Source organism: Enhydra lutris, unplaced genomic scaffold (genome assembly GCF_002288905.1).
Source record: "Enhydra lutris kenyoni isolate GAN:26980312 unplaced genomic scaffold, ASM228890v2 scaffoldscaffold1, whole genome shotgun sequence".
Lineage (NCBI taxonomy): Eukaryota > Metazoa > Chordata > Mammalia > Carnivora > Mustelidae > Enhydra > Enhydra lutris.
Window position 1 is genome coordinate 688,240 of NW_019154085.1, and position 14,927 is coordinate 703,166.

Sequence of the window (14,927 nt, forward strand, 5' to 3'; positions counted from 1 at the left end):
CAAATCTGATATTTCATGTTTTTAAAAGATCCTATCTTTCCAAGATAGGGACTATAAGATACAAATCTGTCTTTTGTATCAAGAATCAGCTTGATTAAAAGAATCATTGATTTTTTTTTTTTTTTAAGATTTTATTTACTTGAGAGAGAGCAAGAGAGATTGAGAGAATGAGTCTCGGAAGGGACAGAAGCCGTAGTGGACCACCCACAGGGAGCCTACCCTGGGGCTCGATCCCAGGACCCTGGATCATGACCTGAGCTGAAGGCAGACACTTAACTGACTGAGCCACCCAGGCTTCCTAAAAGAAGCATTTATTTATTCATTCATTTATTTATTTACTTTTGAAGATTTTTTTTTTAAATTTATTTATTTGACAGACAGAGATCACAAGTAGGTAGAAAGGCAGGCGAGGGTGGGGGGAAGCAGGCTCCCTTCTGAGCAGAGAGCCCAATGCAGGGCTCAATCCCAGGACCCTGGGATCACGACCTGAGCAGAAGTCAGAGGCTTTAACCCACTGAGCCACCCAGAAGCCCCAAGAATCACTTAAATAGCTAGTTCTGGATGAGATCAAAGTTCTTTCATGACATTATAACTTAGTGTTCATAATGCATATCTTGGAAAAATCTCTTATTTATTGAACTACTATTTTTTCCAAAGTGTAACAGTAACATTACAATGAACTGGATAAAAGTATAGCTCAAATAGGCTAATACTTATAATTATTTTTCTTCTTCTTTTGATAATTTTTTTAAAAGGAAAGAAGTGGGCCAGCAGGGAGAGGCAGCCGTCTCTGTGGTGAAGGGCGTGCTGATGCTTTTGCCAAGTTTCACATATTTGCCCACAGCTACAAAGAGCTCAGCCGGCCAAAAAACTCTACTGAAAGAATACATTGAAACTGACTACAAATTCTTGTCAACTACTTCCAGGAGGAAAATAAATCATTAAGGGCTTCATATGACTGAATTAGGAGTCCAGACTCAACAGGAGATAATATGAATTTACTTTCCAAGAGTATATTTGTTTAAGTGGTATCTTCAGGAAAAGAAAAAGAATTTTGAAATGTTCATGAAAGGGATATAAGACAGTAGAGTGTGGGGGAATGCTAGTGTTCAGACAAGGAATGAAAGAAAATTCCTAATATCTAGTCCTAAATTATTTACACATAAATATATCAATCATACATGTTTAGGAGTTTATCTTTAAGTAGACATATCAAATATTGAATGCTTGCAGGGGTTTTGAGAAATAATTGAGTTAAGGGTTTCAAAGCCATTGGAGAGTTTCCTCTGAATGCACTAAATGTTGACTTTTGAATGCTACTTACAGGAATTTACATGTTGGCTCTCAGCTAGAACTATCTAAGCCATGAATAGATTAATCCCAGGAGTTACGTAGAGCAGTAGCAATACCTCCCATGTGGAAGTAGCTATCCTCATTTTTGCCTATTTGAAAATAACTTTATTAGGAAATATCATCCACTTTCTTTATTGCCATGTGACTCACATGAAACCACAAGATACTTTGAATCAAGCAGCTAATACCATAGTTCACTTACTATTTCCATAAATCCAAACACTTTAAACCTACTCTTGGTTGCACACAATCGAAATATCTTAATTATCAATAAGACTAATAAAGAACCAATACTTAAAATGCTCTTTTTCATGTAACTGAAACCTTAAATCGTAAATTGTTAGACCCCAGAAGCCTATGGATATCAAGTCATATCAGGTCATTTCTGATTTTGTCTGCCCCTTGGAATATATGACCTCCAGCATCCTGCAAAGTCTTAAGTGTCTCTTGAAATCTTTAAAGAGATGCGTCGCAAGCCAGTCTCTTTGATGGGACCAACCAACACCATTCTTCCTCCAGCATCCTACTGCCTTTGTCTAGACCCTCTGCCCTTGGAATCGCTGTCCGTGACCTTAGTCTTGCCATGTCTTATTACTTCAACCTGACAATGGTATCACAAAAACTATACCCTAATCCTCTCAAAGTCTTCAAATCTAGCAGTGGCAGAGTCCTGTGTTCTATGCAGAATGGTAGAAAATGGCTTCTTTAAAAAAAAAAAAAAAAGACTTCTAAGTTTACCCTCTGCTGTATTGTCACCTGAGCTCTAAAACAGCACAATTCCTGACCAGAATTTTACTAATTTTCTTATGAAAATGTTCCCTCCATCTTCAGATCCTTGGAATCTCCAAATCAGTTCAAACGTCCAGTGAAGTATAGGTTCGTGCCACACCATGAATTTTTATGTCTTCCTCATCTTAAGTTAGGCCTCAGCAAAACAAACAGAACAGCCTCCTGTTTCCTTCTTCAGCAACATTCAAAGTCCTCTGTGTTCTTCAAGCATATACATGCTGGTGGAGGGTCATAGGAAGAGGACAACAGGAGGTAGTAGGAAGACCAGGCATCTCATCCTGGTTCCTCTAATTAATAAAAGGAAGTCATCGAGGTAGCATTCAATAATCTATTATCAAAATATAAAAAAATAGATACACTATCTAAATATTTAAATACTATCTAAAATAAATTACTATAAACCAAGGTTTAATTTGATGTTATTTATAACAGTTACAATCAGGATTATGGGATAATTTACATGGTAATAGCTACCATTTATTGTTTACTGTGTGCTAAGCATTGTCAGGCACACTAGGCATACTATCATACTCAGTTCTGAGGGTAACAAATTATTACATTCTTTCTCTTATTTTTTCCAGATAAGGAAATTAAAGCTCAAAGTTATCTCACTAGTGAAGTCAGCAAGGTAAGATTCCAGCCTGAGACTCCCTGACTCCTAAACATACATTCTTAACCAGAACTACTTCTGGACCCTGTTATATTTCACTTTCCCCAATAGTCACTGGTTATCTAGATACTTATCAGTACTATTTTGAAGTTTATATGGGGCACATGCTACCCCCCGCCCCGTAGAACCATCACTAAAAGATCAGTGTTTACGGAGCACTTGCTTACTATGTGCCCACCAGCGTGGTAGCTCCTCCTGAGAGAGGATATGGATATAAGTAATCCTTACTGCTCCTTTACATTCAACTTGGTTTCTTTGCTTATGGTAAGAGTATTAGCGTATACTTCAAGAAAAAAATGGACCATATTAAATAATACTACTCAACTTCTGCCTTAAAATTGTTCATTTTAGCAATCACATACAGTTTTAAATCTTTCTGACTCCAAAAAATATCTTTTTTTTTTTCAGAATTAGTAAAACAGTATGTAACATGATTTTTGGAAAATGACGTAGTAAGGAAGCCTTCAGATAAGCCATACAAGAGTGACCAGTTAACAGTTGAAGAGAATTAATCATAGAAGATACTTTCAACTTTTTAAAATTTTATCTTGATACTAGTGAAACACAGTAAGTACCCATATTTTTACATACAATTCTAGTGAAACACAGACTGTTGGAATGATTTAAAACAGAACACTGTCAGACAAAACTGAATCAATGCCATTCATAGAAATTAAAGTTAAAAGAACCTAATGGTTTCATTAATAACAATAATAATAGTAATAAAAGCTTTTATTTGATGAGACCCAGTTAGATGCATGTTGTCTTTATTATTTTGTTTAAATGTCATCATTTCACAATATAAACAAGATCGAGTAGGTACAAAACCTTTGCTTTTTAGATGAGGACACTCAGGACAGTGGACGTGAAGTGTCCTGACCACATTAATGCAAATGGTCAGGCAGAGACAAGACTAGAAACATGTTCCCTACCTCAAATCCCTGTTTGTTATCTTATGCTGCCTCAGGGAAATCATCCCCAATATACAAAATCCTGTGAACTATCTAACAGCATTTTTGAGATAAAATGTGAACAACCAATTATATCCACAAACGGTCATGTGTTCTTTATCACTGAGATTTCAGCAGAAAATATGTATTTACCTATGGGTTCAGACAGATTTAAAAATCAGTGACGTAAAAGAGTTACATTTAATGAACAGAGTCTGTGCTTTGTCTTTATTTTTGTCTACTTCACCAATGTTTGAAGTCAGCTTGATGCCCCTGCTAAGTCTGGCTTTATCTTCGGCAATAAAATAAATTTTATCTCAAACCTTTTTCAATATAAAAACTTAATGCCTCCTGAGTGTCTTCAGGCCCTGGTGCTAAGTCGGTTGCTACATAAAGAGAGAAAAATATAAGAAAATGCCAGTTGAGAGACCTGGAAGAGACACTGTGGCCGCAGTCTCTATGCACATGTGTGTGCTTTCTGTTAACTAGGTAGTATTTTCATGTCAGGTTATGGAGAGTAATTTCAAAACCTTGATAGGTCAATTTTTTTTCAACAGAGATACAATCACAGCACTTATCTGAGCAGAGTTTGCACTAAACTGCGTGAGAGATCTTGAGGCAACTATCCTGAAGTTTAAGATACATCAGCACATGATGTGAGCCCAGTGAGAAAATAACTGGACAAATTCAGTGGACACCGAATTGGACAAGAACCCAAAACAGGGTGATTTCTTGAAGTTCAGACTGAACAGGATGTGACTGGGGACGTCATGAAAAAGATTTATCAACTTTAACAACAGCGATAGCCTGAGGATAACAAGGTCCTTAACCAGAGATGCTTGAAGTTCCAAGTTCGTCATGTAAGAGAACATCCAGAACAAGAAGAAAGGTTAAGTTCATGTGAAGAACGGAGTGTTGCTTATAGATAAGTTCTAAAGGGCATAATTACGTATTTGTACACATTATGTGGAATAGTCAATACAAGTATATTGAGGAGAAACAGATATTAATTTTTGTTGTGACACCAGGTTACTATTTTCTTTCTTCTAACCATTTTTTTTATTTGCCTATTTCTCTGTTTTTCATTTCGGAAATATAGAGGGTTGAATCAAAAATCTGTACGGAGGGCATCTGGGTGGCTCAGTTGGTTAAGCGGCTGCCTTCAGCTCGGGTCATGATCCTGGAGTCCCAGGATCGTGTCCCAGGTTGGGTTCCTTGCTCAGCAGGGAGTCTGCCTCTCACTCTGACCCTCCCTCCTCATGTTCTGTCTCTCATTTTCTCCTTCTTTCTCAAATTAAAAACAAAAATCTGTAAGGATATTTCTGGCCCTACAAAGCTATAAAGCTATTATATTAGAATATTGAATATAAGGCTTTTTAAAGCTCTGTGCCAAGAAATGGCATCAAAGTCTTCCAAGTTAAAGAACTGTAATAGAGAGAACAGAAATTACAATTCACATTACAATATTTTGGTAGGTAAGGCTTATCAGAGAAAACTTGACTATTCCCTGTTCACTACAAAATTTGGCAAAGATTAATATGACCTTCAAAGACAGTAATAGAAAATAATAATAGAATGTAATAGAAGAATTTTTCTTTCTTTTTTTTTAAGATTTATGTATTTATTCAGAGAGAGTGCATGAGCTTGTTTGCAAGAGGGGAGGGCAGAGGCGCCCCCAGAGAGGGGGCAGAAGAGCGGGAGAGGGAGAGAGTCCTCAAGCAGACTCCCCTCTGACTGGAGAGCCCCACACGGGGCTCCATTCCAGGACCCTGAGATCATGATATAAGCCCAAATCCAGAGTTGGATGCTTAATTGACTGAGTCACCCAGAAGTCACCCTAGAAGAATTTTCTGGCTACAAAGATATATAGAACTTTCCAAACCATTTTACATTGTAAAACGTAAACCAAAAGAATAGTCTTAGCTTTTTAACTTAATATATCTGTATGAACACACTTTTTTCTCTTCGTTTTTATTGCATAAATTTTTTTTCTCAGAATGCATTTGAAGTTCAGCTAATGTCCTCCAAAGTTACACATATGTATGCATGTTTGTATATAAATTTCCACCAAATATTCTAGCAAATGTATTAAAGAATCTGAGATGTTATAGAAGTATTGAATAGTATTCTTCCCTTGTTAAGAAAACACAAAACTTACCTTAATAGGATACTGTGGAGGAATATTTTTATGATCTGGATACAACCATAAATTCTAAGGTCCAAGGTGATTCAGAAAATTTACACTTTTAATGGGAAAAAAATGTGATTCAGAAAATTTACATTTATGATGGGAAAAGTATTTCGTGACTTTATATGTGTTTGTGTGTTAGTGTTTCCAGTGTGGTGGCAGCCTGTGTGTCAGACCCCCGTCTGGATCCTTCATTGAATGTCCAAAGACTTCAGAAAAAATTGAGAGTAAATAGGGAATAATAAATTTTTTCTGGAAATAAGTAGCTAAGATTAGCACAACTTTAAAGTGGAATCCCAAATGATTTAAAGTTGGAGTTTATTACTAATTATGCAGTAAATGTGAAAAACAAGTTTACTCTATTTTGAAGATAATAAAAAATAATAAATTCAGCATGGCATAATTTTTTCCTTATAGATAGGGGCTATTCTGCTTAAAGCTTCGTTAACAGTAGCCAACTTTTATTTTTATAATATGAATATGTCCTGGGGCTCCTGGGTGGCTCAGTGAGTTAAAGCCTCTGCCTTTGGCTCAGGTTATGATCTCAGGGTCCTGGGATCGAGCCCCAAATCGGGCTCTCTGCTCAGCGGGGAGCCTGCTTCCCCCCACTCTCTGCCTGCCTCTCTGCCTACTTGTGATCTCTCTTTGTCAAATAAATAAATAAAATCTTTTAAAAAATATATGAATATGCGCAACGAGGTAATTCTTTACCATGGGAATTGATAGTTATTGGTTACTTAAATTTCTCTTACATTTTGGTGACACGTAGACAAAACATTTGACAGAAGTGTTGAATTTTCATCTGGTGGTTTTGGGGTCATATAAAACAGCCTAAAACAAATAAAAGTGTCTAAAGGCTGGCTTGAATTAACTAATTGTCACCAGGTCTATTTGCCAGGGTTACTGAATCACAGCTTTAGTTCCCTTCAAATCCAGAGTCTGTTTCTCACGGCAGCAAACTTATAGACTCAGCGTATTAAAAGCTACAACTGTTTGTGTGGGTTTTCCTTTGTCTTGTATCTGCAGCGGTCTGAGAGGGCAAGGAGCTTTGAGCCACAGCAGGAATTTCCTGTAAATTATAATAAATGTTTTCCTCATCGTCCACATCCTTTTTTAATTCCTAAGTCCTAGGCATTTTTCCACTCCTTTAGGTAGAAATTTCCTCACTTTTACAGAAGCTGTACATGTAAGTTACATGTACATGTAAATTTCGGTTTTTTAATATCTCAATGACATATAAATAATACGTCATTAAATAAATTAGCAGGACGCGATGCATTAATGGAGCAAGCCACAAAGTTGAAGACTTGCCCAACTGGTACTTTTATTTTTAAATTTTTAAATATTTTATTTATTTATTTGAGAGAGAGAGAGTGAGAGCATGAGTGGGGGAGAGGCAGAGGCAGAGGGAGAAGCAGGCTCGCTGCTCACCGGGAGCCCGATGTGGGGTTAATCCCAGGAGCCCAATCATGAGGCAGATGCTGAACCAACTGAGCCCCCAGGCGCCCCCCAGTCCAGCATTTAAAAGTGTGATGTGACCGATGGAATAACATAAACGGAAAATGAAATAATCTCAGAAACAGGTTAGATTGGGAAGTTTAGGAAGAGCAGGCCGGGGCCTCATCACAGTCCTGATGGGTGTAAAGGAAGAGGCAAAATCAAAGTTATGGTGTCCCTTGTCACCTCGGGCTGAGCTCTGCATATTTTGGAGAGAGGAAAGGTTTGGCAAAATCGATATATTCCATAAAAAGATAAAGAATTTGCTTGAAAAGAAGCTTAAGGAAGTCCTGGGAGATGGGATGGAAGACAGATGAAGCAATAATAAAATATTGAAGCAGAACAAACAATGTTTTCTGTGGGGGTGGGGAGGTGCTTTCTTTTCATGTGGGGTTTTCCTGCATAGGGGAAGTCCGAATCGCATCCACGATTAGAATCCGTCTGGAGTCTGATAGACTCTGGCTGACATTTGGCCTGAAGTACCCGATTCTTAACCATAAGCACGGGTCCATCCCACTGAACAAGGTTTTCAAATGTAAAAATTTCTTCACTGTAGGTGTTCCTGTTCAGCTGATTGCTAATTTTAGGAGTCAGTGCATTTTGGTAAACATTCAGGACTTTTGCCACATCTAACGGAAACCTCTTACGTTTTTGCAGATGTGTAATGTTCTTCATTATCAAACATGAAACTTCATTATCAAAAAATAAAAGTAAGCTATCTGTCAATGATCATAAATTACAAATATAAGCTATTCACAATAGAATTATAAGCCTAGGTTCAAAAGAACTTTCTTAACCTCCTCATAATTTGCTATCCTTCATAACAAAAGAGAAGCCTTTTTGGTACGTTCCAATCCATTGCTTGTAAAGCCTTATATTTACTCGTTTACTGGGAACACCAGCAGCTCGCTTCCCTGTGATAGATGCAGTATCTAGTCACATTATCCCAGATCCAATCCATCTTACTGTAGGTAAGCTAGAAAGATAAAGAAAGGTAGGAGGTAGGTCACTGAGTAGTAGGACATTCTAAGAAGGGCAGTGTTTGTTCCCTTCCCTTCCTTTAAAGTGCCTGCACAGCTGCCAGGCCAGCCTCTTCTAATCTTTTCATAGGAGAGTTTTCAACCAAGTCTTCCCTGCTCAAAATCTTCTATGCAACAAAATATGCCCCTTGGTGAAATTTTATTAAAAAAAGTTTCCCGGGGCACCTGGGTGGCTCAGTGGGTTAAGCCTCTGCCTTCGGCTCAGGTCATGATCTCGGGGTCCTGGGATCGAGCCCCGCATCAGGCTCTCTGCTCAGCGGGGAGCCTGCTTCCTCCTCTCTCTCTCTCTCTGCCTACCTCTCTGCCTACTTGAGATTGAAATAAATAATATCTTTTAAAAAAATTTCCCGTCCAAATGACTGTCAGTGAAAGTTTTTAAAAATCATACTTGATTGCAATTACTATTACAATGATAATTATTTTATAAGCAAAAATAATTTTTCATAGACACTGTATTAGTAGATGAAAAACTAAAATGTATGAAGATGCTTAATTATCTCCCCAGTAATGTATAAGTGTAATGCAGTCAAGATAATGAATGATTCTAAAGTTTAACAGAACCAACAAAAGACAAATGGACCTTAGAATCCAAATAATTTTTTTTTGAAGATTTTATTTATTTATTTGAAAGAGGGAGAGAACAAGAGACTGCAGAGCAGGGGGAGCAGCAGAGGGAGAAGGAGAAGCAGGCTCCGCACTGAGCAGGGAGCCAGATACGGAGCTGGATCCCAAGACCCTGGGATCATGACCTGAGCCAAAGGCAGACGCCTAACGGACTGAGACATCCAGGCCTCCCTCCAAAATAATTTTGTTAACAGAACTTAGTAAGTACGATAATTTAGTTAAATTTAAAATCAGTAATAGAAAAGATTATTTAGTGAAAAGTGTTGATAAACCTGCCCATCAATTTGGAGGAAAAGTTTATATCTGAGATTCAATTTCAGTTGGATTAAGACTTAAATGTGAAAGTGGACTATCAAGTTATTACAAATGTAGAAATTAATATTGTTGCAATGTTGGGACACAAAAGAATTTTTAGTCAGATTATTAAACGTAGTGATAACTACAAACTAGACCCTTCTGTTGCCAATATTCAGTCGAGCCAGAGATAGTCTCCTTATTTTTTTCTCTTTCCCACCTCTTTTTTTTTTTTAAAGATTTTATTTATTTATTTGACAGACAGAGATCACAAGCAGGCAGAGAGGCAGGCAGAGAGAGAGGAAGGGAAGCAGGCTCCCTGCTGAGCAGAGAGCCCAATGCGGGACTCGATCCCAGGACCCTGAGATCATGACCTGAGCCGAAGGCAGAGGCTTTAACCCACTGAGCCACCCAGGCGCCCCTCTTTCCCACCTCTTAACCATCAGTTCTATTTCAGAGTCTAACTGATGAAAGAAGTGCAAAAATGTTCAAAGTTAGAATTGAGCTATGACAAATCATTTTATTTGTTACAGAAAACTTCAGATAGTATTTAATCTTATTCCTGTCTTTAATTCAGCATAGTTATGTTCAGAGGTTCTAGAATCTCAGTGCTGAATGGACCTGAGAAGTCTTGTAGAGAAACTTGCTCATTTTACAGATTTGGAAAGTAGGAGTTTAGGAGACTTTTTGCCTCCTAAGCCACAGCTGTGGTAGATGAGCTAAGAGTATGAGTTTCCTAAGTTTCGTTTCTGTGCTTCTTTCATTAGGTTGAAATTAAACCATAGATGAGTCAAACTAATATGATAGCAAACTTCAATCCTGGTTCTCATTTGTATTTTTTTATCTCCCCAGAGACAATTTTTCAACATCTTTCCTGCTGGAATTTAAACACACATTCACTTTAACTGTACTTGTTTAAAATAAAATTTTAAATACTGCAGAAGAGGCAATACTACCCCCCCCAAAATCTTACAAAACTCCTTAAGTCAGAGATCAATCTAATGAAGAGAAAAGAGTTTAAATTTGTACCTTTCATTTTCAAGCCACTTCCAATTCATGTCCTTTATAGTATTCCAAAAGATGTTAAAATTTATTAAGTTAGAAAGACTCTCAGAAAAAATATTGTATAATCCTCTTAAATTCCACATGAAGATGACTGGTACCGTTTACCTTGACAGAGAAACTGTGGAAGTCAAAATCAGTCTTTGCCCAGTAAGTGAATTTTCTTCCATTTTATGCTCTTTCCTACATGTCTCCATTAAGCAAATTTGGGGCTTATAAAAATTGATCTGGCTCCATTTCACATAAAAGAGCTCAGGAAGAGAAATTCAGCTGTCAGATATAAGTAGGCATTTCGAGCATCCAGACCTCCGTACAGGACAGTGAGTCATGTGAAACGCACCGTGCAAAGGAAGCTGACACACCAAGGAGGAGAACAGTGATGAGTTCCCAAAGACGTGCTGTGGGAAAGGGTAGTGATGGAGGGTCTATTTCTGGGCCCAGCGGGATGACTTGGGAATTTAAAAATCAGAAGAAGGAATCATGTCACTGAGCTTTGAATTGAAGATGAAATTACTTAGGAGGCTTTTTCCATTGACGCTCTTACAGTTTATCAGGACGGTACATGATCGAATGGCTTAAATACTTTGCCGTCTAAAAATAAGTTAGGACAGGAAAACTGCTTCAGTTCTGCCAGGGGGCGGCTGTGAGGTGCCATCATAATTGCATAATTAGGATGTTATTGACACGGAAGTAAAATGCCAAACGTGGATTAAAGACGTGTCCGTCCGCAGCAGGAATCTCTTTGGAAGCCCCGCGCCCGGCGCTCGGAATTTTAAATGCCCGGGGTTGAAATGGAAACTGCTCGGCCAGCGAGTTCTAAAAATAGTCTCCAGAACGGCTTAAATCTTTAAAACAGCTTACCCCCCATTTTCCTGTTCTCTTATTGACAAGTGATATCCTCTTACGTTCCAATTATGGGAAAGTTTCACAAGCATTTATAGGAATAGAACGGCGACTATGTGATTCAGAAAAGAAAGAACTCTACAGAGGAATGTCATTTAGTTCAAATGAGCAGCCTAGTTCTATTATTTAATCACATTAAACATAATTTGTTTTCTATGTATGTCTATATAGAAATATATATATATAGTAACAATAAGGTTAGCTACAGACATTACATATGTGCATATATGAACATGCATGTATGTTTGTGTGTGTGTGTGTGGTATTTGTGGCAAATATTACCAAATTACTAACATTGCTAAATCTGATAGGACCCATTTAAATTAATTTAACACTCCTAGTTCTCTGGCCAAGGTAACAAGAATTTAGGGGCTAAATTCATAACCTAAGGCCCAGGAAATGACTTCATAAGGTTGCTGGACATGTGTAAGTCCATCTCCACCAAGAGTTTGTTGGATTATCTTTCAAAGTTTTCCTTTTTTGGGGAGTTATTTGGCACTAAGTTATAAGTCAGTCTGTGATATCTTCCTTACTATGGTTAACATGTTCATATTATTGTCAGTTCCACTCGAAATCCCACATGTTCCTCTCTTTAGGTCCTGAATGTTCTTTTGTAATGTAGACAATACCTGAAAGTAGGGCCATCCAAAGTTTGGACAGGTGCCAGCACAAATGGTTGCTGTATCATCGTAGAGCCCTGGAGGACAAGAGAACATTCCTGTGAATTTGGTAATATTATTAGTGAATAAAATTATTAGTGAATAGTGATTTTACAGAATTTAACTTAAAGTTATGTATTAGTGTGGGCTCTTTTGTTCAAACCATAAACCCCTGTATTTTAAATGTTGAATTTTAATGGGAAGTTGGGAGGAGATGTGTCAGGCACTTTTAGGTTGCCATCACGCTAACCTGGAGGTAATCAAGAACTTTGTTCTTGGCACATTATTTTTAATGATGAAGATTTCAAGGGACACCAACATGAAGGATGGTCCCTGTTGTTCAAGATCTTAGCAGTAGGAAGAGGTGTTCCAGAAATGTTCAGGGGAAAGTTTGCTCCTGGAAGAAAGGAAGGATCTGTCAGTGGTTCTGAGAATGGGATGACACAGCCGGTTCAGAGTACAAAAGGAAGGTCAGTGTGGTCAGGGTGGAGTGAGTGGGGGGCAAAGAGTGTCCCAGACCTTGTCAAAGAGGAAGGCAGAGCCTAGATCATTTAGCAGTTTAGCATTTAACTTTCTTTAAACATAGAACATTACCAAAAAGTGAGATTCCCCACCACTGACTGAGGACTTACTGTATGTAAATGGGGTTTATATGCCTCTTTTTGGACTCAAACTAATGTTGTAGGCAAGATATGGCTGTACTAGGATTTAATCCTGCTTTGCATTTACATGGTATTTGGACTTACTGAACTTCAAAAATGTCAAGTTTGTGTTCACAAGTTACTTATCTCCATTAGTTCCTATTGTGATCTGAGAGGTTTTTATTGGACCTACTTTTGTGGATCATCAATTTGCTGCTACTTCTAGCCACAACCTTGGAATCGTCACCAAGGATTTCTATGAAGTCAATAGAGATATTTACATGAAAACTCAAAAGTTAAGAGGGATCTTTGCAATCAAATTTTTGTGACTCAAAAAACATTTTTGGATTACTTTGTAAAGCAGTACACCTTCATGTGTTTTTAGTAACTTATTATGTATTATTATAAATTGGTATATGTTACCATCAGGATCGTGATCCAGTCTTATTAAGGAGATATGTATTTTTATGCCAACAAACACTGCACACTTTTAGAATCTGGATTTTCTACAAGCTATTTTGGAAAGAATAAAAACTCTTGTCCGTCTCAGGCTTTATTGGCATATATATGGAATTCAGAAGGTTCAAAGTGGAAGTTTATTTTGAGTATTTTCCCAACTTGCTAGAAAATAGCACATGAAATAGAAAGGACCGTGAAGTGTTACTGGTTTTCTTCTGCAGGGCTCTAGAGATTTTGTTTTCACTCTGGCTGAAGATGCTGGGAAGAGTCTTTCCACCCCTTTGGTGACATGGGATAAATGAAAACCAAATATGTCAGTAGTTTCTTCTGGCTATCAGAAATTTTACTGATGAGGTAACTTTGATTAGTAAACTCACTGTACTTTTTTTTAAGATTTATTTATTTATTTGAAAGAGAGAGAGCAGGGGAAGGGGCGGGGGGAGAGGGAAGATTCGCACGCAGACCCCCACGGAACGCAGACCCCCATGGAATGCAGAGCCCTTCCCAGGGTTCAATTCCACAACCTTGAGAACATGACCTGAGCCAAAGCCAACAACTGGGCGCTTAGCCAACTGAGCCACCCAGGCACGCCAGTGTGTCGCACGTTTTAACAAAATAAGGCCTATGTCGGCATGGTCTGACTTCCACTTTCCTCAGAAAAATATCTGTGTCTGTAGTACCAAAGGTTAATTGACATCCCAGGAGAAAAGATGCAAAGAAAACATAAAGCGTCTAGATCGATAGACTTGGAGAAAACTCAAAAGAAGCTGATTTTGTTCCAGTAGTGCCATTGCCTAAAGTGATCGGACAATGAAATCAAAGTCAGCTAAACCCTGAAAACAGAGAAAGGAAATACGGCAGATAAGGATAGCAGGTAAACCCTCATAATGTGACGTCCAGGTGACGCACAGCTGGTGGGGTAAAAGGATGCAAATGTAAGTGAATTTAGTAATTTGAAAAAATATATTGGTTAGATTCAGCCGATGTGTCTAAGGACAAGCAAGAGGTTTCCAAAATGAGAGATTATGTCAAAGACACAAACTCCAATGTCTTCTATAATGTTTTTATGTATGAGAAACAGTTTTTACCACAGTAGACACCATCTCTTTCAAGAGATTTGTAAGCTCCATAAGTGATTTTAACTATTTGAAGGATTATAAAAAGCTTACAACACATGTCGTTGTACGTTTGTCCCAAGTCACAGAACGTTCAACACCAAGTGTGACCGTAATGTGAACTCTGGGTTTTGGGTGATTCCGCGCCGTGTCAGCCGTAGGTTCCTCAAGTGCGGCAAGTGTGCGGGTCTGGTGGGGAGGCTGCCGGGGCGGAAGCCGTGAATGAAGGCGGACCGGGCTGTATGGGTGACGTTTGTCCTTCCGTTCAGTGTTGCGGTGAACTTATAACTGCTTCAAAAATAAAGTGTATTAAAAAAAAGCGCACATGCATCTGAATGGACTTGTTCATTGTCTTCCTCTATTGTTAAAAGAGGTTTTGATGCATATCCGACGGGGTGTTTGAATCAAGGAAAGGGGACGTTAGAGATAGGACTGAAGGCCTTGCCAGTTTGTGTTCTTGCCGCGCCGAGAAACGCTATTTATACGTTTCCAGTTTTAAAGGTCATTTTTAAATCGCCTTGCAGAATTTAAAAGTACTTTTAAGAGTTTTAAAAGTCACAAAGTACCTTGTATACATTAAGCGCGCGTGTCTTCTTCTCCCGGACCCCGGACCGCACCGGGACAGTCGGTCCCCGACCCCTGACCGCACCGCGACAGTCGGTCCCCGACCCCGGACCGCACCG

The 14,927-nt window shown here is 38.4% G+C and overlaps 1 protein-coding gene across 1 annotated transcript in view; it reads right to left on the bottom strand.

Annotated features, from left to right (window-relative positions):
- LOC111141074 (calcitonin receptor like receptor) overlaps positions 1 to 14,927 on the bottom strand; it is a 90,237-nt gene that overhangs the window by 58,234 nt on the left and 17,076 nt on the right. The window contains exon 2 of the mRNA XM_022493408.1: positions 12,000 to 12,067. The gene's annotated coding sequence lies outside the window, so the exon portion shown is untranslated. The remainder of the gene's footprint in view (positions 1 to 11,999; positions 12,068 to 14,927) is intronic.